Raw genomic sequence first — 22,312 nt, forward strand, 5'->3', positions numbered from 1 at the left:
ACCAGTTCACATTCCCACCAACAGTGTATGAGGATTCCTTTTCTCCGCATCCTCTCCAACATTGGTTGTTTCCTGTCTTGGTAATTTTCCCCATTCTCACTGGTGTGAGGTGGTATCTCATTGTGGTTTTGATTTGTATTTCCCTGATGGCAAGTGATGCAGAGCATTTTCTCATGTGCATGTTGGCCATGTCTATGTCTTCCTCTGTGAGATTTCTGTTCATGTCTTTTTCCCATTTCATGATTGGATTGTTTGTTTCTTTGGTGTTGAGTTTGATAAGTTCTTTATAGATCTTGGAAACTAGTCCTTTATCTGTTATGTCATTTGCAAATATCGTCTCCCATTCTGTAGGTTGTCTTTGAGTTTTGTTGACTGTATCCTTTGCTGTGCAAAAGCTTCTTATCTTGATGAAGTCCCAATAGTTCATTTTTGCATTTGTTTCTTTTGCCTTCGTGGATGTATCTTGCAAGAAGTTACTATGGCCGAGTTCAAAAAGGGTGTTGCCTGTGTTCTTCTCTAGGATTTTGATGGAATCTTGTCTCACATTTAGATCTTTCATCCATTTTGAGTTTATCTTTGTGTATGGTGAAAGAGAGTGGTCTAGTTTCATTCTTCTGCATGTGGATGTCAAATTTTCCCAGCACCATTTATTGAAGAGACTGTCTTTCTTCTAATGGATTGTCTTTCCTCCTTTATCGAATATTAGTTGCCCATAAAGTTCAGGGTCCACTTCTGGATTCTCTATTCTGTTTCACTGATCTATGTGTCTGTTTTTGTGCCAGAAGACTCTAGTTCTTTCAAGGGCCTCAACTGTACCTGGTGATCCTGGTTCCCACCTGGGACTCACCTGGACGTGGTGACTCTTTTCACCACCGGGGACTCACCTGGACCTGCTTACTGTGTTCCACACCAGGGTCTCAAGTAGACCTGTTGACCATGGTAGCCAAGCCGGCCTCACATGGACCTGTTGCCTCTGATCCCCACCGGGGCCCCACGTGTACCTGGTAACTCTGGTCCTCACCAGGACCTCATCGGGACCTAGTGACTCTGGTTCCCACCTGGGCTTCATGTGGATCTGGTGACTCTGGTCCCCACCTGGACTTCACCTGGATCTGGTGACTCTGGTCAGCACCAGGACCTCTCCTGCACCTGGTGACTCCTTTCCAACATGGACCTCACCTGGATCTGGTGACTCTGGTCCTCAGTTTGGCCTCACCTGGAACTGGTGTCTCTCGTCCCCACATTGACCTAACTCAGAACTGCTGAATCTTGTCCCACCTAGACCGCATCCAGACCTGGTGACTCTTGTCCCCAGCTATGCCTCAATTCGACCTGATGAATCTGGTTTTCAAGTGGGCCTCACATGGACCTTGGACTCAGCTGGATAGAGTGGCTCTGGTTTCCATAAGGGGCTCACCGGATACTGCTGACTGTGGTCTTATTCTATGCTTCACCAGCACCTAGAATTCTGTTCCCCATCTGGGCCTGGATGCCCCTAGTGACTCTGGTCCTCACCCAGGCATCATTGGGACCTGGATACTCTATTCCACACCGGGGCCTCACTTTGACCAGGTACTTCTGGTCCCATTCTGGGCTACAAACTAAACTGGTTACTCTGGTTACCACTCTGGGTCTCACCCTTACCTGGTGACTCTGGTCACTGCTTGGGTTTCACTTGGGCCTGGTGAATCTGGTCCTTAGCTGGTCCGCACCTGGATCTCGTGACTGATCGCCACCTGGGCCTCACCGGGACTTGGTGAATCTTGTTGCCACCTGCGCCTCACCTGGTCCTTGTGACTGTGGCCCCACCAGGACCTCACCTGTATCTGGTGTCTCTGGTTCCCATATGGGACTCTCCTGGAACTGGTTCCTGTGGTCTCCTACTGGCCTCACCTGGAACAAGATGACTCTGATCCATATTTGGTCCTCTCCTGGACCTGTTGTCTCTGGTCCATACCTGGGCATCATTGCGACCTGGATACTCTCTTATATAACTGAACCTCACCTGGACCTGGTGACCGTGGTCCCACCTGGTTCTCACCTGGACGAGGTGACTGGTTCCCACAGGGACCTCACCTGGACCTGGTGACTCAGGTCCTCATATGGGCATCATGGGACCTGGTATCTCAGTTCCACATCGGGGACTCACCTGGACCTAGTGATTCTCGTCCCCTTCTGGGCCTCACCCTGACGTGGTGACTGTGGTCCCCACCTGGATATCACCAGAACCTGGTGTCTCTGGTCCCCATCTGGAACTCACCTGGAGCTGGGGACACTGGTCCTCAACTAGGCCTCAGCAGGACCTGGTGAATCTACTCCTCACTTAGGCTTCGACTGGACCTGTGACTCTTTTCCCACCTGGCATCAATGGGACATGGTTACTCTGTTCCCCACCTGGGCCTCACCTGGACATGATAACTTTGCTCCGCACTTTGGCCTCAACTGGTCCTGATGACTCTGGACCCACCACCTAGGCCTCAATCTGGACCTGGTGACTGTGGTCCCCACCTGGGTCTCACCTGGACCTGGTGACTCTCGTTCCCACATGAATCACACCTGGACCTGGTGACTGTGGTGTTCTTGTAGACTCACTTTTACCTGGAGACTCTGGTCCTCACTAGGGCCTCTCCTGGATTTGGTGACTCTGGCCTGCAGGTTGGCCTCACCTGGACCTGGTGAGTGGAGTTGCCACCTGGGCCTCACCCATACCTGGTGACTCAGGTCCCCACGTGGGCCTCTTGGACCTGGTGAATCTGGTCCTTACCTGGTCCTCTCCCAGACCAGGGGACTCTGGTCAACACCTGGGCCTCAACTGGATCTGGTGAATCTGGTCCCCACCTGGGCCACACCCAGTCCTGGTGACTTTGTTCCCCACCTGGACCTGATTGCTGTGGACTTTTTCTTGGCCTCACCTGGAACTGGTGACTCTGATCCTATCTGGGCGACACCCAGAACTGGTGACTCTGGTCCTCACCTGGGCATCCTTGGTACCTGGTGACTCTCTTCCACACCTGAGCCTCTCCTGAACATGATGATTCTTGAACCACTCTGGGCCTCACCCTGACCTGGTGACTCTGGTCCCCATCTGGATGTCACCTTGACCAGGTGATTCTGGTATCCCTCTAGGGATCAACCAGATCTGGTGATTCTGGTCCTCAACTGGGCCTCACCTGGACCTAGTGACTATGCTCCATCTGGGCCTCATTTGGACCTGGTGACTCTGGTCCCTCTCTGGGCATCATCGGGACATGGTTCCACAACATGGCCTGCAGTTTGGCCTCACCTGGACCTGGTGAGTGGTGTTGCCACCTGGGCCTCACCCATACGTGGTGACACAGGTCCCCACGTGGGCTTCACTTGGACCTGGTGAATCTGGTCCTTACCTGGTCCTCACCCGGAACTGGTATGTCTGGTCACCACCTGGGAATCACATGGGCCTGGTGAATCTGGTCCCAATCTGGGCCTCACTCTGTCCTGGTGACTTTGTTCCCCACCTGGACCTGATTTCTGTGGACTCCTTCTAGGCCTCACCTGGAACTGGTGACTCTGATCCTAAGTGGGCCTCCCCCAGATCTGGTGACTCTGGTCCTCACCTGCAGACCATTATGACCTGGATACTTTGTTCCAAACCTCAGCCTAACCTGGACATGATGACTCTGGAACCCCTCTGGGCCTCACCCTGACATGGTGACTCTGGTCCCCATCTGGATGTCACCTAGACCAGGTGAATCTGGTACCCCTCTAGGCCTCAACTTGACCTGGTGGCTCTGGTCCTCAACTGGGCCTCACCGGGAACTAGTGAACATGCTCCCCACCTGCGCCTCATCTGGACCTGGTGACTCTGGTTCTGCCTGGGCATCATCGGGACATGGTTACTGTATTCCCCACTGGGACTCACCTGATCCTGGTAACTCTGGTCCTGACTTTGGCCTCTTCTGTACCAGGTGATTCTGTCTCCACCTGGGCTTCACCTGTACATGGTGACTCTGATCCTAAGCATGGCCTCACCTGACCTGGTGATGGGGAACCCATCGGGACCTCACCTGGACCTCATGTCTCCGGTCCAACCGGGGCCTCACCAGGACCTTGTGTCTCTGGTACCCCCCTGGATAGCATCAGGATATGGTTACATTCTTCACTAACAGTGACCCAGCCGGACCTATTAACTCTGCTCTTCACCTGGGCCACACCTGGACATTGTGATTCTGGTCTGCACCTGAGACTACCCGGGATCTGTTGACTGTGGTCCCCACCTGGGCTTCACCTGGATATTTTGACTCCGGTCCCCATCGGGGCCTCACCTGGCCCTGTTCACCATGGTCCTCAACTGGGCAAAATTGGGACCCGGTGACTGTGATCCACAACTGGATCTCACCTCGACCAGGTTACTCTGGTCCCCCTCTGGGTCTCACCGATCCCTAGTGACTGTGAACCCCACTTTGGACTGACTTGGACCTGCTGATCCTGTTTACCACCTGCGCCTGACCTCGAACTGTTGACTCTGGTTCTTTCAAGGCCCTCCCCTGTACCTGGTGATCCTGGTCCCCAACTGGGCCTCACCTGGACGTGGTGACTCTTGTCACCACCGGGGACTCACCTCGACCTGCTTACTGTGTTCCATACCTGGGCCTAAAGTAGATCTGTTGACCCTTGTCCCCAAGCCGGCCTCACATGAACCTGTTGTCTCTGATCAAAACCGGAGCTCACGTGTACCTGGTTACTCTGGTCCTCATCTGGGACTCATCTGGACCTAGTGAGTCTGGTCCCCATCTGGGCTTCACGTGGATCTGGTGACTCTGGTCCCCAACTGGACTTCACCTGGATCTAGTGACACTGGTCCCTACCAGGACCTCTCCTGGACCTGGTGACTCTCTTTCCAACATGGACCTCTTCTGGATCTGGTGACTCTGGTCCTCAGTTTGGCCTCCCCTGGACCTGATGTCTTTCATCCCCACTTTGACCTAACTCAGAACTGCTGAATCTTGCCCCACCTAGGCCGCACCCAGACTTGGTGACTCTTTTCCCCAGCTATACCTCAATTCGACCTGATGAATCTGGTCCTCACGTGGGCCTCACATGGACCTGGGACTCAGCTGGATAGAGTGGCTCTGGTTCCCACAAGGGGCTCACCTGATACTGGTGACTGTGTTCTTATTCTATGCCTCACCAGGACCTAGTGATCCTGTTCCCCATCTGGGCCTGCATGGCCCTAGTGACTCTGGTCCACACCCAGGAATCATTGGGACCTGGATACTCTATTCCACACCTGGGCCTCACTCTGACCAGGGACCTCTGGTCCCAATCTTGGCTCCAAACTAAACTGGTTAATCTGAATCGCCCTCTGGGCCTCACCCTTACCTGGTGACTCTGGTCACCCCTTGGGCTTCACTTGGGCCTGGTGAATCTAGTCCTTAATTGTCCGCACCTGGATCTGGTGACTGGTCGCCACCTGGGCCTCACCTGGACTTGGTGAGTCTTGTTGCCACCTCTGCCTCACCTGGACCTTGTGACTTTGGTCCCACCTGTATCTATCCTGGATCTGGTGGCTCTGGTTCCCATATGGGGCTCTCCTGGACCTGGTTCCTGTGGTCTCCATCTGGAATCACGTGGAACTCAATGACTCTGATCCATATTTGGGCCTCTCCTGCACCTGTTGACTCTGGTGCTTACCTGGGCATCATTGAGACCTGGATACTCTCTTATATACCTGGGCCTCATCTTGACCTGGTCACTGTGGTCACACCTGGGCCTCATCTGGATGAGGTGACTGGTTCCCACAGGGACCTCACCCGGACCTGGTGACTCAGGTCCTCATATGGGCATCATGGGACCTGGTTTCTCAGTTCCACATCGGGGCCTCACCTGGACCTAGTGATTCTCGTCCCGCTCTGGGCCTCACCCTGACATGATTACTCTGGTCCCCACCTGGATATCACTAGAACCGTGTGACTCTGTTCCCCCTCTGGGACTCACCTGGAGCTGTGGACACTGGTCCTCAACTTGGCCTCAACAGGACCTGATGAATCTACTCCTCACTTATGCCTCGTCTGAACCTTCTGACTCTTTTACCACCGGGAATCAATGGGACATGGTTACCCTGTTCCACACCTGGGCCTCACCAGGACATGATAACTTTGCTCCACACTTTGGCCTCAACTGGTCCTGATGACTCTGGTCCCCCCAACTATGCCTCAATCAGGACCTGGTGACTGTGGTCCCCACCTGGGTCTCACCTGGACCTGGTGACTCTCGTTCCCACATGAACCACAGCTGGACCTGGTGACTGTGGTGTTCTTGTAGACTCACATTTACCTGGTGAGTCCGGTACCCACAACGGCCTCACCTGGATCTGGTGACGCTGGCCTGCAGGTTGGCCTCACCAGGACCTGGTGAGTGGGGTTGCCACCTGGGCCTCACCCACACCTGGTGATTCAGGTCCTCATGTTGGTCTCTTGGATTTGGTGAATCTGGGCCTTACCTGGTCCTCTCCCAGACCCGGGGACTCTGGTCACCACCTGGGCCTCACCAGGAACTGGTGAATCTAGTCCCCATTTGGGCCTCACCCAGTCCTGATGACTTTGTTCCCACATGGACCTGATTGCTGTGGACGCTTTCTTGGCCTCACCTGGAACTGGTGACTCTGATCCTATTGTGCGTCTCCCAGATCTGGTGACTCTGGTCCTCACCTGGGCATCATTGATACCTTGGTACTCTGTTCCACACCTGAGCCTCACCTGGATATGATGACTCTGGAACCTCTCTGGGACTCACTCTGACCTGGTGACTCTGGTCCCCATCTGGATGTCACCTGGACCAGGTGATTCTGGTACCCCTCTAGGGCTCAAGGTGATCTGGTGACTCTGGTCCTCAACTGGGCCTCACCTGGACCTAGTGAATATACCCCATCTGGGCCTCATTTGGACCTGGTGACTCTGGTCCCTACCTGGGCATCATCGGGATATAGTATCAGGCATGGCCGGCAGGTTGGCCTCACCTGGACCTGGTGAGTGGGGTTGTCCTCAACTGGGCAAAATTGGGACCCGGTGACTGTGTTCCACATGTGGCCTCACCTGGACCAAGTGACTCTGGTCCCCCTCTGGGGGTCACTGTGCCCTAGTGACTGTGAACCCCAATTTGGCCTGACTTGGACCTGCTGACCCTGGTTGTCACCTGCGCCTGACTTCAAACTGTTGACTCTGGTTCTTTCAAGGGCCTCCCCTGGACCTGGTGATCCTGGTCCCCACCTGGGCCTCACCTGGACGTGGTGACTCTTGTCACCACCGGGGACTCACCGGGACCTGCTTACTGTGTTCCACACCTGGGTCTCAAGTAGACCTGTTGACCATGGTCCCCAAGCCAGACTCACATGGACATGTTGCCTCTGATCCCCACCGGAGCCTCACGTGTACCTGGTAACTCTGGTCCTCACCTGGGCATCATCAGGACCTAGTGACTCTGGTCCCCACCTGGACTTCACCTGGAACTGGTGACTCTGGTCCACCCCAGGACGTCTCCTGGACCTGGTGACTCCTTTCCAACATGGACCTCATGTGGATCTGGTGACTCTGGTCCTCAGTTTGGCCTCACCTGGACTTGGTGTCTCTCGTCCCCACTTTGACCTAACTCAGAACTGCTGAATCTTGCCCACATAGGCCGCACCCAGACCTGGTGACTCTTGTCCCCAGCTATGCCTCAATTCGACCTGATGAATCTGGTCCTCACGTGTGCCTCACATGTACCTGGGACTCAGCTGGATAGAGTGGCTCTGGTTCCCACAAGGGGCACACATGATACTGCTGACTGTGGTCTTATTCTATGCCTCACCAGGACGTAGTTATTCTGTTCCCCATCTGGGCCTGCATGGCCCTAGTGTCTCTGGTCTTCACCCAGGCATTATTGGGTGATGGACCCAATGATCCTCACCCTGGATACTCTATTCCACACCTGGGCCTCACTTTGACCAGGGACTTCTGGTCCCATTCTGGGCCTCAAACTAAACTGGTTACTCTGGTTCCCCTCTGGGCCTCAGCCTTACCTGGTGACTCTGGTCACCCCTTGGGCTTCACTAGGGTCTGGTGAATCTGGTCCTTAGCTGGTCCGCACCTGGATCTGGTGACTGGTCGCCACCTGGGCCTCACCTGGACTTGGTGAATCCTGTTGCCACCTGCGCCTCACCTGGACCTTGTGACTGTGGTCCCACCTGGACCTCACCTGGATCTGGTGGCTCTGGTTCCCATATGGGGCTCTCCTGGACCTGGTTCCTGTGGTCTCCAACTGGCCTCGCTTGGAACACAATGACTCTGAACAATATTTGAGCCTCTCCTGTACCTGTTGACTCTGGTCCTTACATGGGCATCATTGGGAGCTGGATACTCTCTTATATACCTGGGCCTCACCTGGACCGGTGACTGTGGTCCCACCTGAGCCTCACCTGGACGAGGTGACTGGTTCCCACAGGGAGCTCACCTGGACCTGGTGACTCAGGTCCTCATATGGGCATCATGGGACCTGGTTTCTCACTTCCATATTGGGGCCTCACTTGGACCTAGTGATTCTCGTCCCACTCTGGGCCTCACCCTGACGTGGTGAGTCTGGTCCCCACCTGGATATCACCAGAACCGGGTCACTCTGGTCCCCCTCTGGGACTCTCCCGGAGCTGGGGACACTGGTCCTCAACTGGGCCTCAACAAGACCTGGTGAATCTACTCCTCACTCAGGCCTCGTCTGGACCTGTGACTTTTTTCCCACCTGGCATCAATGGGACATGGTTACACTGTTCCCCACCTTGGCCTCACCTGGACATGATAACTTTGCTCCACACTTTGGCCTCAACTGGTCCTGATGACTCTGGTCCCCCCACCTAGGTCTCAATCTAGACCTGGTGACTGTGGTCCCCACATGGGTCTCACCTGGACCTGGTGACTCTTGTTCCCACATGAATCACACCTGGACCTGGTGGCTGTGGTGTTCTTGTAGACTCATATTTACCTGGTGACTCCGGTCCCCACCAGGGCCTCACGTGGATCTGGTGACTCTGACCTGCATGTTGGACTCACCGGGACCTGGTGAGTGGGGTGGCCAACTGGGCCTCACCCATACCTGGAGACTCAGGTCCCCACCTGGGCATCTTGGACCTGGTGAATCTGGTCCTTACCTGGTCCTCTCCCAGACCCAGGGACTCTGGTCACCACCTGGGCCTCACCTGGATCTGGTGAATCTGGTCCCCATCTGGGCCTCACCCAGTCCTGGTGACTTCGTTCCACACGTGGACCTGATTGCTCTGGACTCTTTCTTGGCCTCACCTGGAACTGGTGACTCTGATCCTATTTGCGCGTCACCCAGACCTGGCGACTCTGACCCTAACATGGGCATCATTGGTACCTGGTGACTCTGTTCCACGCCTGAGCCTCACCTGGACATGATTACTCTGGAACCTCTCTGGGCCTCACCCTGACCTGGTGAGGCTGGTCCCCATCTGGATGTCACCTGGACCAGGTGATTCTGTACCCCGATAGTCCTCAACCAGTTCTGGTGACTCTGGTCTTCAACTGGGCCTCACCTGGAACTAGTGAATATGCTCCATCTTGGCCTCATTTGCACCTGGTGACTCTGGTCACTACCTGGGCATCATCGGGACATGGTTCCACAGCATGGCCTGCAGGTTGGCCTCACCTGGACATGGTAAGCCCTGTCCCTAGCTGGGCATCATCGGGACATGGTTCCTCTGCATGGCCTGCAGGTGGCCTCACCTGGACCTGTTGAGTGGGGTTGCCACCTGGGCCTCACCCATACCTGGTGACTCAGGTTCCCAAGTGGGCCTCACTTGGACCCTGTATCTGGTCCTTACCTGGTGCTCACCCGGACCTGGTAACTCTGGTCACCACCTGGGAATCACCTGGACCTGGTGAATCTGGTCCCCATCTGGGCCTCACCCAGTCCTGGTGACTTTGTTCCCACCTGGACCTGATTGCTAAGGACTCCTTCTTGGCCTAACCTAGAACTGGTGACTCTGATCCTAACTGGGCCTCACCCAGATCTGGTGACTCTGGTCCTCACCTGTGGACCATTATGTCCTGGATACTCTGTTCCACACCTTACCTCACCTGGACATGATGACTCTGGATCCCCTCTGGGCCACAGCCTGACATGGTGACACTGGTCCCCATCTGGATGTCACCTAGACCAGGTGAATCTGGTACCCCTCTAAGCCTAAACTAGCCCGGGGGCATCTGGTCCTCAAGTGGGCCTCACCGGGACCTACTGAATATGCTCCCCACCTGCGCCTCATCTGGACCTGGTGCTCGGGTTCTACTTGGGCATCATCGGGACATGGTTACTCTATTCCCCCCTGGGACTGACCTGATCCTGGTAACTCTGGTCCTGACTTTGGCCTCTTCTGTACCAGGTGACTCTGGTTCCACCTGGTCCTCACCTGTAACTGGTGACTCTGATCCTAAGCATGGCCTCACCTGACCTGGTGACTGTGGTTCCCATCGGGACCTCAACTGGACCTCATGACTCTGGTCCCACCGGGGCCTCACCAGGACCTGGTGTCTCTGGTACCCACCTGGGTAGCATCAGGATATGGTTACACTGTTCTCTAACAGTGACCCAGCCGGACCTATTCACTCTGCTCTTCAATTGGGCTACACCTGGACATGGTGACTCTGGTCTGCACCTGAGACTTCCCTGGATCTGGTGACTGTGGTCCCCACCTGGGCTTCACCTTGACTTGGGGACTCAGATCCCCATCTGGGCCTCACCTGGCCCTGTTGACCATGGTCCTCAACTGGGCAAAATTGGGACCCGGTGACTGTGTTCCACAACTGGACCTCACCTGGACCAGGTGAATCTGGTCCCCCTCTGGGTGTCACCGTGCCCTAGTGACTGTGAAACCCACTGTGGCCTGACTTGGACCTGCTGACCCTGGTTGCCACCTGCGCCTGGCCTCGAACTGTTGACTCTGGTTCTTGCAAAGTCCTCCCCTGGACCTGGTGATCCTGGTCCCCACCTGGGCCTCACCTGGACGTGGTGACTCTTGTCACCACCGGGGACTCACCTGGACCTGCTTACTTTGTTCCAAACCTGGGCCTCAAGTAGATCTGTTGACCATGGTCCCTAAGCCGGCCTCACATGGACCTGTTGCCTCTGATCCCCACCGGGGCATCACGTGTACCTGGAAACTCTGGTCCTCACCTGGGCCTCATCTGGACCTAGTGACTCTGGTCCCCACCTGGGCTTCACCTGTATCTGGTGACTCTGGTCCCCACCTGGAGTTCAGCTGGATCTGGTGACTCTGGTCCCCACCTGGACCTCTCCCGACCTGGTGACTCTCTTTCCAACATGGACCTCACCTGGATCTGGTAACTCTGGTCCTCAGTTTGGCCTCACCTGGACCTGGTGTCTCTCATCCCCACTTTGACCTAACTCAGAATTGCTGAATCATGCCCCACCTAGACCGCACCCAGACCTGGTGACACTTGTCCCCAGCTATGCCTCAAATCGACCTGATGAATCTGGTCCTCACGTGGGCCTCACATGGACCTTGTACTCAGCTGAATAGAGTGGCTCTGGTTCCCACAAGGGGATCACCTGATACTGCTGACTGTGGTCTTATCTATGCCTCATCAGGACCTAGTGATTCTGTTCCCCATCTGGGCCTGCATGGCCCTAGTGACTCTGGTCCTCACCCAGTCATCACTGGGACCTGTAAACTATATTCCACACCTGGGCGTCACTTTGACCAGGGACCTCTGGTCCCATTCTGGGCCTCAAACTAAACTGGTTACTCTGGTTCCCCCTCTGGGCCTCACCCTTACCTGGTGTCTCTGGTCACCCCTTGGGCTTCAATTGGGCCTGGTGAATCTGGTCCTGAGCTTGTCCTCACATGGATCTGGTGACTGGTCGCCACCTGGGACTCACCTGGACTTGGTGAATCCTGTTGCCACCTGCGCCTCACCTGGACCTTGTGACTGTGGTCCCACCTGGACCTCACCTGGATCTGGTGGCTCTGGTTCCCATATGGGGCTCTCCTGAACCTGGTCCATGTTGTCTCCATCTGGCCTCACCTGGAACACAGTGACTCTGATAGATATTTGGGCCTCTCCTGAACCTGATGACGCTGGTCCTTACATGGGCATCACTGGGACCTGGATACTCTCTTATATACCTGGGCCTCACCTGGACCTGGTGACTGTGGTCCCACCTGGGCCTCACCTGGACGAGGTGTCTGGTTCCCACAGGGACCTCACCTGGACCTGGTGACTCAGGTCCTCATATGGGCATTATGGGACCTGGTTTCTCAGTTCCACATCGGGACCTCACCTGGACCTAGTGATTCTCGTCCCAGTATGGTCCTCACCCTGACGTGGTGACTGTGGTCCCCACCTGGATATCACCAGAACCGGGTGACTCTGGTCCCCCTCTGGGACTCACCCGGAGCTGGGGACACAGGTCCTCAACTGGGCCTCAACAGGACCTGGTGAATCTGCTCCTCACTTAGGCCTCGTCTGGACCTTGTGGCTCTTTTCCCACCTGGCATCAATGGGACATGGTTAGTCTGTTCCCCACCTGGGCCTCACCTGGACATGATAACTTTGCTCCACATTTTGGCCTCAACTAGTCCTGATGACTCTGGACCCCCGACCTAGGCGTCAATATGGACATGATTGCTGTGGACTCCTTCTTAGCCTCAACTGGAACTGGTGAATCTGATCCAGATTCAGGGTCCCCAATCTGGGCCTCACCTGGCCCTGTCAACCATGGTCCTCAACTGGCAAAATTGGGACCCGGTGACTGTGTTCCACCCCTGGACCTCACTTGGACCAGGTGACTCTGGTCCCCCTCTGGGTCTCACTGTGCCCTAGTGACTGTGAACCCCACTTTGGCCTGACTTGGACCTGCTGACCCTGGTTGACACCTGCGCCTGACCTCGAACTGTTGACTCTGGTTCATTCAAGGGCTTCCACTGTACCTGGTAATCTTGGTCCCCCCCTGGGACTCACCTGGACGTGGTGACCCTTGTCACCACCGGGGACTCACCTGGACCTGGTTACTGTGTTCCACACCTGGGCCTCAAGTAGTCCTGTTGACCATGGTACCGAATCCTGCCTCATATGGACCTGTTTCCTCTGATTCCCACCGGGGCATCATGTGTACCTGGTAACACTGGTCCTCACTTGGGCCTCATCTGGACCTAATGACTCTGGTCCCCACCTTGGCTTCACCTGGATCTGGTGACTCTGGTCCTCAACTGCGCCTCACGTGGACCTATTGAATATACTCCATCTGGGCCTCATTTGGACCTGGTGACTCTCTTTCCTACCTGGGCATCATCGGGACATGGTTACTCTGTTTCCCACTGGGACTGACCTGATCCTGGTAACTCTGGTCCTTACTTTGGCCTCTTCTGTACCAGGTGACTCTGGCTCCACCTGGGCCTCACCTGTAACTGGTGACTCTGATCCAAAGCATGGCCTCTCCTGACCTGGTGACTGTGGTTCCCATCGGGACCTCACCTGGACCTCATGTCTCTGGTCCCACCTGGGCCTCACCAGGACCTGGTGTCTCTGGTACACACATGGGTAGCATCAGGGTATGGTTACACTGTTCACTAACAGTGACCCAGCCGGACCTATTAACTCTGGTCTTCACCTGGGCCACACCTGGACATGGTGACACTCGTTCCCACCTGGGTCTCACCTGGAAATGGTGAGTCAGATACCCACCTGGTCCTAACCTATAACTGTTGATTCTCGTTTCCACATGGACATCATGTGGACCTGGTGGCTGCGGTGTTTCTAGTTTGTCATGTACCTTGTGACACTGGTCCCCACCAGGGCCTCACCGGGACCTGGTGAGTGTGGTTGCCACCTGCACCTCACCTGGACCTGGTGATTCTGGTCTGCACCTGAGACTACCTTGGATCTGGTGACTGTGGTCCCCACCTGGGCTTCAGGTGGATTTGGGGACTCTCGTCCCCATGTGAGCCTCACCTGGCCCTGTTGACCATGGTCCTCAACTGGGCAAAATTGGGACACGGTGACTGTGTTCCACAACTGGACCTCACCTGGACCACGTGACTCTGGTGCCCCTCTGGGTCTCACCATTCCCTAGTGACTGTGAACCCCACTTTCCCCTGACTTAGACCTGCTGACCGTGGTTGAAACCTGCGCCTGAACTCGAACTGTTGACTCTGGTTCTTTCAAGGGCCTCCCCTGTACCTGGTGATCCTGGTCCGAACCTGGGCCTCACCTGGACGTGGTGACTCTTCTCACCATGGGGACTCACCTGGACCTGCTTACTGTGTTCCACACCTGGGCCTCAAGTAGACATGTTGACCATGGTCCCCAAGCCGGCCTCACATGGACCTGTTGCCTCTGGTCCCCACAGGGGCCTCACGTGTACCTTGTAACTCTGGTCCTCACCTGGGCCTCATCTGGACCTAGTGACTCTGGTCCCCACCTGGGCTTCACCTGGATCTGGTGACTCTGGTCCCCACCTGGATTTCACCTGGAACTGGTGACTCTGGTCCATACCTGAACCTCTCCTGGACCTGGTGACTCACTTTCCAACATGGACCTCACTTGGATCTGGTGACTATGGTCCTCAGTTTGGCCTCACCTGGACCTCGTGTCTCTCGTCCCCACTTTGACCTAACTCAGAACTGCTGATCTTGCCCCACCTAGGCCGCACGCAGACATGGTGACTCTTGTCCCCAGCTATGCCTCAATTCGACCTGATGAATCTGGTCCTCACGTGGGCCTCCATGGACCTGGGACTCAGCTGGATAGAGTGGCCCTGGTTCCCACAAGGGGCTTACCTGACACTGCTGACAGTGGTCGTATTCTATGCCTCACCAGGACCTAGTGATTCTGTTCCCCATCTGGGCCTGCATGGCCCTAGTAACTCTTTTCCTCACCCAGGCATCATTGGGATCTGGATACTCTATTCCACATCTGCGCCTCACTATCACCAGGGACCTAGGGTCCCATTCTGGGCCTCAAACTAAACTGTTTACTCTGGTTCCCCCTCTGGGCCTCACCCCTACCTGGTGACTCTGGTCACCCCTTGGGCTTCATTTGGGCCTGGTGAATCTGGTCCTTAGCTGTTCCACACCTGGATCTGGTGACCGGTCGCTACCTGGGCATCACCTGGACTTTGTGAAACCTGTTGCCACCTGCGCCTCCCTTGGACCTTGTGACTGTGGTCCCACCCAGACATCACCTGGATCTGGTGGCTCTGGTTCCCATAAGGTACTCTCCTGGACCTGGTTCCTGTGGTCTCCATCTGGCCTCACCTTGAACACAATGACTCTGAACCATATTTGGGCCTCTCCTGGACCTGTTGACTCTGGTCCTTACCTGGGCATCATTGGGACCTGGATACTCTCTTATATACCTGGGCCTCACCTGGACCTGGTGACTGTGGTCCCACCTGGGCCTCACCTGGATGAGGTGACTGGTTCCCACAGGGACCTCACCCGGACCTGGTGACTCAGGTCCTCATATGGGCATCATGGGACCTGGTTTCTCAGTTCCACATCGGGGCCTCACCTGGACCTAGTGATTCTCGTCCCCTCTGGGCCTCACCCTGACGTGGTGACGCTGGTCCCCACCTGGATATCACCAGAACCGTGTGTCTCTGTTCCCCCTCTGGGACTCACCTGGAGCTGTGGACACTGGTCCTCAACTGGGCCTCAACAGGACCTGATGAATCTACTCTTCACTTATGCCTCGTCTGAACCTTCTGACTCTTTTCCCACCGGGAATCAATGGGACATGGTTACCCTGTTCCACACCTGGGCCTCACCTGGACATCATAACTTTGCTCCACACTTTGGCCTCAACTGGTCCTGATGACTCTGGTCCCCCCAACTAGGCCTCAATCAGGACCTGGTGACTGTGGTCCCCACCTGGGTCTCACCTGGACCTGGTGACTCTCGTTCCCACATGAACCACAGCTGGACCTGGTGACTGTGGTGTTCTTGTAGACTCATATTTACCTGGTGAGACCGGTACCCACAACGGCCTCACCTGGATCTGGTGACTCTGGCCTGCCGGTTGGCCTCACCTGGACCTGGTGAGTGGGGTTGCCACCTGGGCCTCACCCACACCTCGTGATTCAGGTCCTCATGTTGGTCTCTTGGACCTGGTGAATCTGGGCCTTACCTGGTCCTCTCCCAGACCCGGGGACTCTGGTCACCACCTGGGCCTCACCAGGAACTGGTGAATCTAGTCCCCATTTGGGCCTCACCCAGTCCTGATGACTTTGTTCCCACATGGACCTGATTGCTGTGGACGCTTTCTTGGCCTCACCTGGAACTGGTGACTCTGATCCTATTGTGCGTCTCCCAGATCTGGTGACTCTGGTCCTCACCTGGGCATCATTGATACCTTGGTACTCTGTTCCACACCTGAGCCTCACCTGGATATGATGACTCTGGAACCTCTCTGGGACTCACTCTGACCTGGTGACTCTGGTCCCCATCTGGATGTCACCTGGACCAGGTGATTCTGGTACCCCTCTAGGGCTCAAGGTGATCTGGTGACTCTGGTCCTCAACAGGGCCTCACCTGGACCTAGTGAATATACCCCATCTGGGCCTCATTTGGACCTGGTGACTCTGGTCCCTACCTGGGCATCATCGGGATATAGTATCAGGCATGGCCGGCAGGTTGGCCTCACCTGGACCTGGTGAGTGGGGTTGTCCTCAACTGGGCAAAATTGGGACCCTGTGACTGTGTTCCACATGTGGCCTCACCTGGACCAAGTGACTCTGGTCCCCCTCTGGGGGTCACCGTGCCCTAGTGACTGTGAACCCCAATTTGGCCTGACTTGGACCTGCTGACCCTGGTTGTCACCTGCGCCTGACTTCGAACTGTTGACTCTGGTTCTTTCAAGGGCCTCCCCTGGACCTGGTGATCCTGGTCCCCACCTGGGCCTCACCTGGACGTGGTGACTCTTGTCACCACCGGGGACTCACCGGGACCTGCTTACTGTGTTCCACACCTGGGTCTCAAGTAGACCTGTTGACCATGGTCCCCAAGCCAGACTCACATGGACATGTTGCCTCTGATCCCCACCGGAGCCTCACGTGTACCTGGTAACTCTGGTCCTCACCTGGGCCTCATCAGGACCTAGTGACTCTGGTCCCCACCTGGACTTCACCTGGAACTGGTGACTCTGGTCCACCCCAGGACGTCTCCTGGACCTGGTGACTCCTTTCCAACATGGACCTCATGTGGATCTGGTGACTCTGGTCCTCAGTTTGGCCTCACCTGGACTTGGTGTCTCTCGTCCCCACTTTGACCTAACTCAGAACTGCTGAATCTTGCCCACATAGGCCGCACCCAGACCTGGTGACTCTTGTCCCCAGCTATGCCTCAATTCGACCTGATGAATCTGGTCCTCACGTGTGCCTCACATGTACCTGGGAATCAGCTGGATAGAGTGGCTCTGGTTCCCACAAGGGGCACACATGATACTGCTGACTGTGGTCTTATTCTATGCCTCACCAGGACGTAGTTATTCTGTTCCCCATCTGGGCCTGCATGGCCCTAGTGTCTCTGGTCTTCACCCAGGCATTATTGGGTGATGGACCCAATGATCCTCACCCTGGATACTCTATTCCACACCTGGGCCTCACTTTGACCAGGGACTTCTGGTCCCATTCTGGGCCTCAAACTAAACTGGTTACTCTGGTTCCCCTCTGGGCCTCAGCCTTACCTGGTGACTCTGGTCAACCCTTGGGCTTCACTAGGGTCTGGAGAATCTGGTCCTTATCTGGTCCGCACCTGGATCTGGTGACTGGTCGCCACCTGGGCCTCACCTGGACTTGGTGAATCCTGTTGCCACCTGCGCCTCACCTGGACCTTGTGACTGTGGTCCCACCTGGACCTCACCTGGATCTGGTGGCTCTGGTTCCCATATGGGGCTCTCCTGGACCTGGTTCCTGTGGTCTCCAACTGGCCTCGCTTGGAACACAATGACTCTGAACAATATTTGAGCCTCTCCTGTACCTGTTGACTCTGGTCCTTACTTGGGCATCATTGGGAGCTGGATACTCTCTTATATACCTGGGCCTCACCTGGACCGGTGACTGTGGTCCCACCTGAGCCTCACCTGGACGAGGTGACTGGTTCCCACAGGGAGCTCACCTGGACCTGGTGACTCAGGACCTCATATGGGCATCATGGGACCTGGTTTCTCACTTCCATATTGGGGCCTCACTTGGACCTAGTGATTCTCGTCCCACTCTGGGCCTCACCCTGACGTGGTGAGTCTGGTCCCCACCTGGATATCACCAGAACCGGGTCACTCTGGTCCCCCTCTGGGACTCTCCCGGAGCTGGGGACACTGGTCCTCAACTGGGCCTCAACAAGACCTGGTGAATCTACTCCTCACTCAGGCCTCGTCTGGACCTGTGACTTTTTTCCCACCTGGCATCAATGGGACATGGTTACTCTGTTTCCCACCTGGTGACTCTCGTTCCCACATGAACCACACCTGGACCTGGTGACTGTGGTGTTCTTGTAGACTCACATTTACCTGGTGATTCCGGTCCCCACTAGGGACTCACCTGGATCTGGTGACTCTGGCCTGCAGGTTGGCCTCACCTGGACCTGGTGAGTGGGTTGCCTCTAGGGCCTCACCCATACCTGGTGACTCAGGTCCCCACGTGAGCCTCTTGGAACTGGTGAATCTGGTCCTTACCTGGTCCTCTCCCAGACCCGATGACTCTGGTCACCACCTGGGCCTCACCTGGATCTGGTGAATCTGGTCCCATTCTGGGCCTCACCCATTCTTGGTGACTTTGTTCCACACCTTGACCTGATTGCTGTGGACTCTTTCTTGGCCTCACCTGGAACTGGTGACTCTGATCCTATCTGCGCCTCACCCAGACCTGTTGACTCTGGTCCTCACCTGGGCATCATTCGTACCTGGTGACTCTGTTCCACACCTGAGCCTCACCTGGTCATGATGACTCTGGAACTTCTCTGGGCCTCACCCTGACCTGGTGACTCTGGTCCCCATTAGGACGTAACCTTGACTGGGTGATTCTGGTTCCCATCTAGGCCTCAAGCAGATCTGGTGATTCTGGTCCTCAACTGGGCCTCACGTGGACTTAGTGAATATGCTCCATCTTGGCCTCATTTAGACCTGGTGACTCGCGTCCCTAACTAGGCATCATCGGGACATGGCTCCGCGCATCGCTTGCAGGTTGGCCTCACCTGAACCTGGTGAGTGGGATTGCCACCTGTGGCTCACCCATACCTGGTGACTCAGGTCCCCACGTGGGCCTCTTGGACCTGGTGAATCTGGTCCTTACCTCGTCTTCTCCCAACCTGGGGACTCTGGTCATCACCTGGGCCGCACCTGGAGAAGGGAAACTGGTCCCCATCTGGGCCTCACCCAGTCCTGGTTACTTTGTTACCCACCTGGAACTGATTGCTGTGGACTCTTTCTTTGCCTCACTTGCAACTGGTGACTCTGATCCTATCTGCGCGTCATCCAGATCTGTTGATTCTGGTTTTCATGTGGGCATCTTGGTACCTGGTGACTCAGTTCCACACCTGAGCCTAACCTGGACATGATGACTCTGGAACCTCTCTGGGCCTCACCCTGTCCTCGTGACTCTGGTCCCCATCTGGATGTCACCTGGACCAGGTGATTTTGGTACCCCTCTGAGCCTCAACCAGATCTGGTGACTCTGGTCCTCAACTGGGCCTCACCTGGACCTAGTGAATATGCTCAATCTGGGCCTCATTTGGACCTGGTGACTCTGGTCCCTCCCTCGGCATCATCGGTACATGGTTCCACTGCATGGCCTGCAGGTTGACATCACCTGGACCTGGTAACTCTGGTTCCTACATGGGCATCATCGGGACACGGTTCCTCTGCATGGCGCGGAAGATAGCCTCTCCTGGACCTGGTGAGTGTGGTTGCCACCTGTGCCTCACCCGTACCTGGAGACACAGGCCCCTCGTCGGCCTCTTGGACCTGGTGAATCTGGTCCTTACCTGGTCGTCTCCCATACCCGGGGGCTCTGGTCACCCCCTGGACCTCACCTGGACCTGGTCAATCTGGACCCCATCTGGGCATCACCCAGTCCTGGTGACTTTGTTCCCCACCTGGATGATTGCTGTGGACAATTTCTTGGCCTCACCTTGAACTGGTGACTCTGATCCTATCTGCGCATTACCCAGACCTGGTGACTCTGGTCCTCACCTGGGCATCTTTGGTACCTGGTGACTCTGTTCCACACCTGAGCCTCACCTGGACATGTTAACTCTGGAACCTCTCTGGGCCTCATCCTGACCTGGTGACTCTGGTCCCCATCTGGATGTCACCTGGACCAGGTGATTCTGGTACCCCTCTAGGCCTCATCCAGGTCTTTTGACTCTGGTACTCCACTGCACCTTACCTGGACCTAGTAAATATGCTCCATCTGGGTCTCATTGGACCTGGTGATTCTGATTCCAACCTCGGCATCATCGGGACATGGTTTTACTGTTTTGCCTGCAGGTTGGCCTTACCTGGACCTGTTAAATCTCGTCCCTACCTGGGCATCATCGGGACATGGTTCCTCTGCATGGCCTGCAGGTTCGCCTCACCTGGACCTGGTGAGTGGGGTTGCCACCTGGGCCTCGCCCATGCCTGGTGACACAGGTCCCCACGTTGGCCTCACTTGGACCTGGTGAATCTGGACCTTACCTGGTCCTCACCCGGAACTGTTAACTCAGGTCACCACCTGGGAATCACCTGGACCTGGTGAATCTGGTCCCCATCTGGGGTCATCCATTCCTGGTGACTTTGTTCCCCAACTGGACCTGATTGCTGTGGACTCCTTCTTGGCCTCACCTGGAACTGGTGACTCTGATACTAACTGGGCCTCACCCTGATCTAGTGACTCTGGTCCTCACCTGTGGACCATTATGAACTGGATACTCTGTTCCACACGTGAGCCTCACCTGGACATGATGACTCTGGATCCCCTCTGGGCCTCAGCCTGACATGGTGACTCTGGTCCCCATCTGGATTTCACCTAGACTAGGTGAATCTGGTACCCCTCTAGACCTCAACTTGACCTGGTGATACTGGGCCCCAAGTGGGCCTCACCGGGACCTAGTGAACATTCTCCCCACCTGCGCTGCATCTGGGCATGGTGACTCTGGTTTTACCAGGGCATCCTCGGGAAATGGTTACTGTATTCCCCACTGGGACTGACCTGATCATGGCAACTCTGGTCCTGACTTTGGCCTCTTCTGTACCAGGTGACTCTGGCTCCACCTGGGCCTCACATGTAACTGGTGACTCTGATCCTAAGCATGGCCTCACCTGACCTGGTGAATGTGGTTCCCATCGGGATCTCACCTGGACCTTTGTCTCTGGTCCCCACCTGGGTAACATCAGGATATTGTTACACTGTTCACTAACAGTGATCCAGCTGGACCTATTAACTTTGGTCTTCACCTGGGCCACACCTGGACATGGTGACACTGGTTCCCACCTGGATCTCACCTGGACATGGTGAGTTGGATCCCCACCTGGTCCTCACCTGTAACTGGTGATTGTCGTTCCCACATGGACATCATGTGGACCTGGTGGCTGCAGTGTTTCTAGCTTCTCATGTACCTCGTGACTCTGGTCCCCAACAGGGCCTCACTGGGACCTGGTGTGTGTGGTTGCCACCTGCACCTCACCTGGACTTGGTGATTCTGGTCTGCACCTGAGAATACCCTGGATCTGGTGACTGTGGTCTACACCTGGGCTTCACCTGGATTCGGGGACTCCGGTCCCCATCTGGGCGTCACCTGGTCCTGTTGACCATGGTACTCAACTGGGCAAAATTCTGACCTGGTGACTGTGTTCCACACCTGGACCTCACCTGTACCAGGCGACTCTGGTCCCCCTCTGGGTCTCACCGTGCCCTAGTGACTGTGAACCCCACTTTGGACTGACTTGGACCTGCTACCCTGGTTCCCACCTGCGACTGACGTCGTACTGTTGACTCTGGTACTTTCAAGGGCCTCCCCTGGACCTGGTGATCCTGGTCCCCACCTGGGCCTCACCTGGACGTGGTAAATTTTGTCACCACCGGTTACTCACCTAGACCTTGTTACTGTGTTCCACACCTGAGCCTCAAGTAGACCTGTTGACCATGGTCCCCAAGCCGGCCTCACATGAACCTGTTGCCTCTGATCCCCCCGGGGCCTCTCGTGTACCTGGTAACTCTGGTCCTCACCTGGGCATCATTGGTCCTGGTGATTCTGTTCCATACCTGAGGCTCCTCTGGACATGATGACCTGGTA

The sequence above is a fragment of the Canis aureus genome, chromosome 33 (assembly GCF_053574225.1).
Source record: "Canis aureus isolate CA01 chromosome 33, VMU_Caureus_v.1.0, whole genome shotgun sequence".
Classification (NCBI taxonomy): Eukaryota; Metazoa; Chordata; class Mammalia; order Carnivora; family Canidae; genus Canis; species Canis aureus.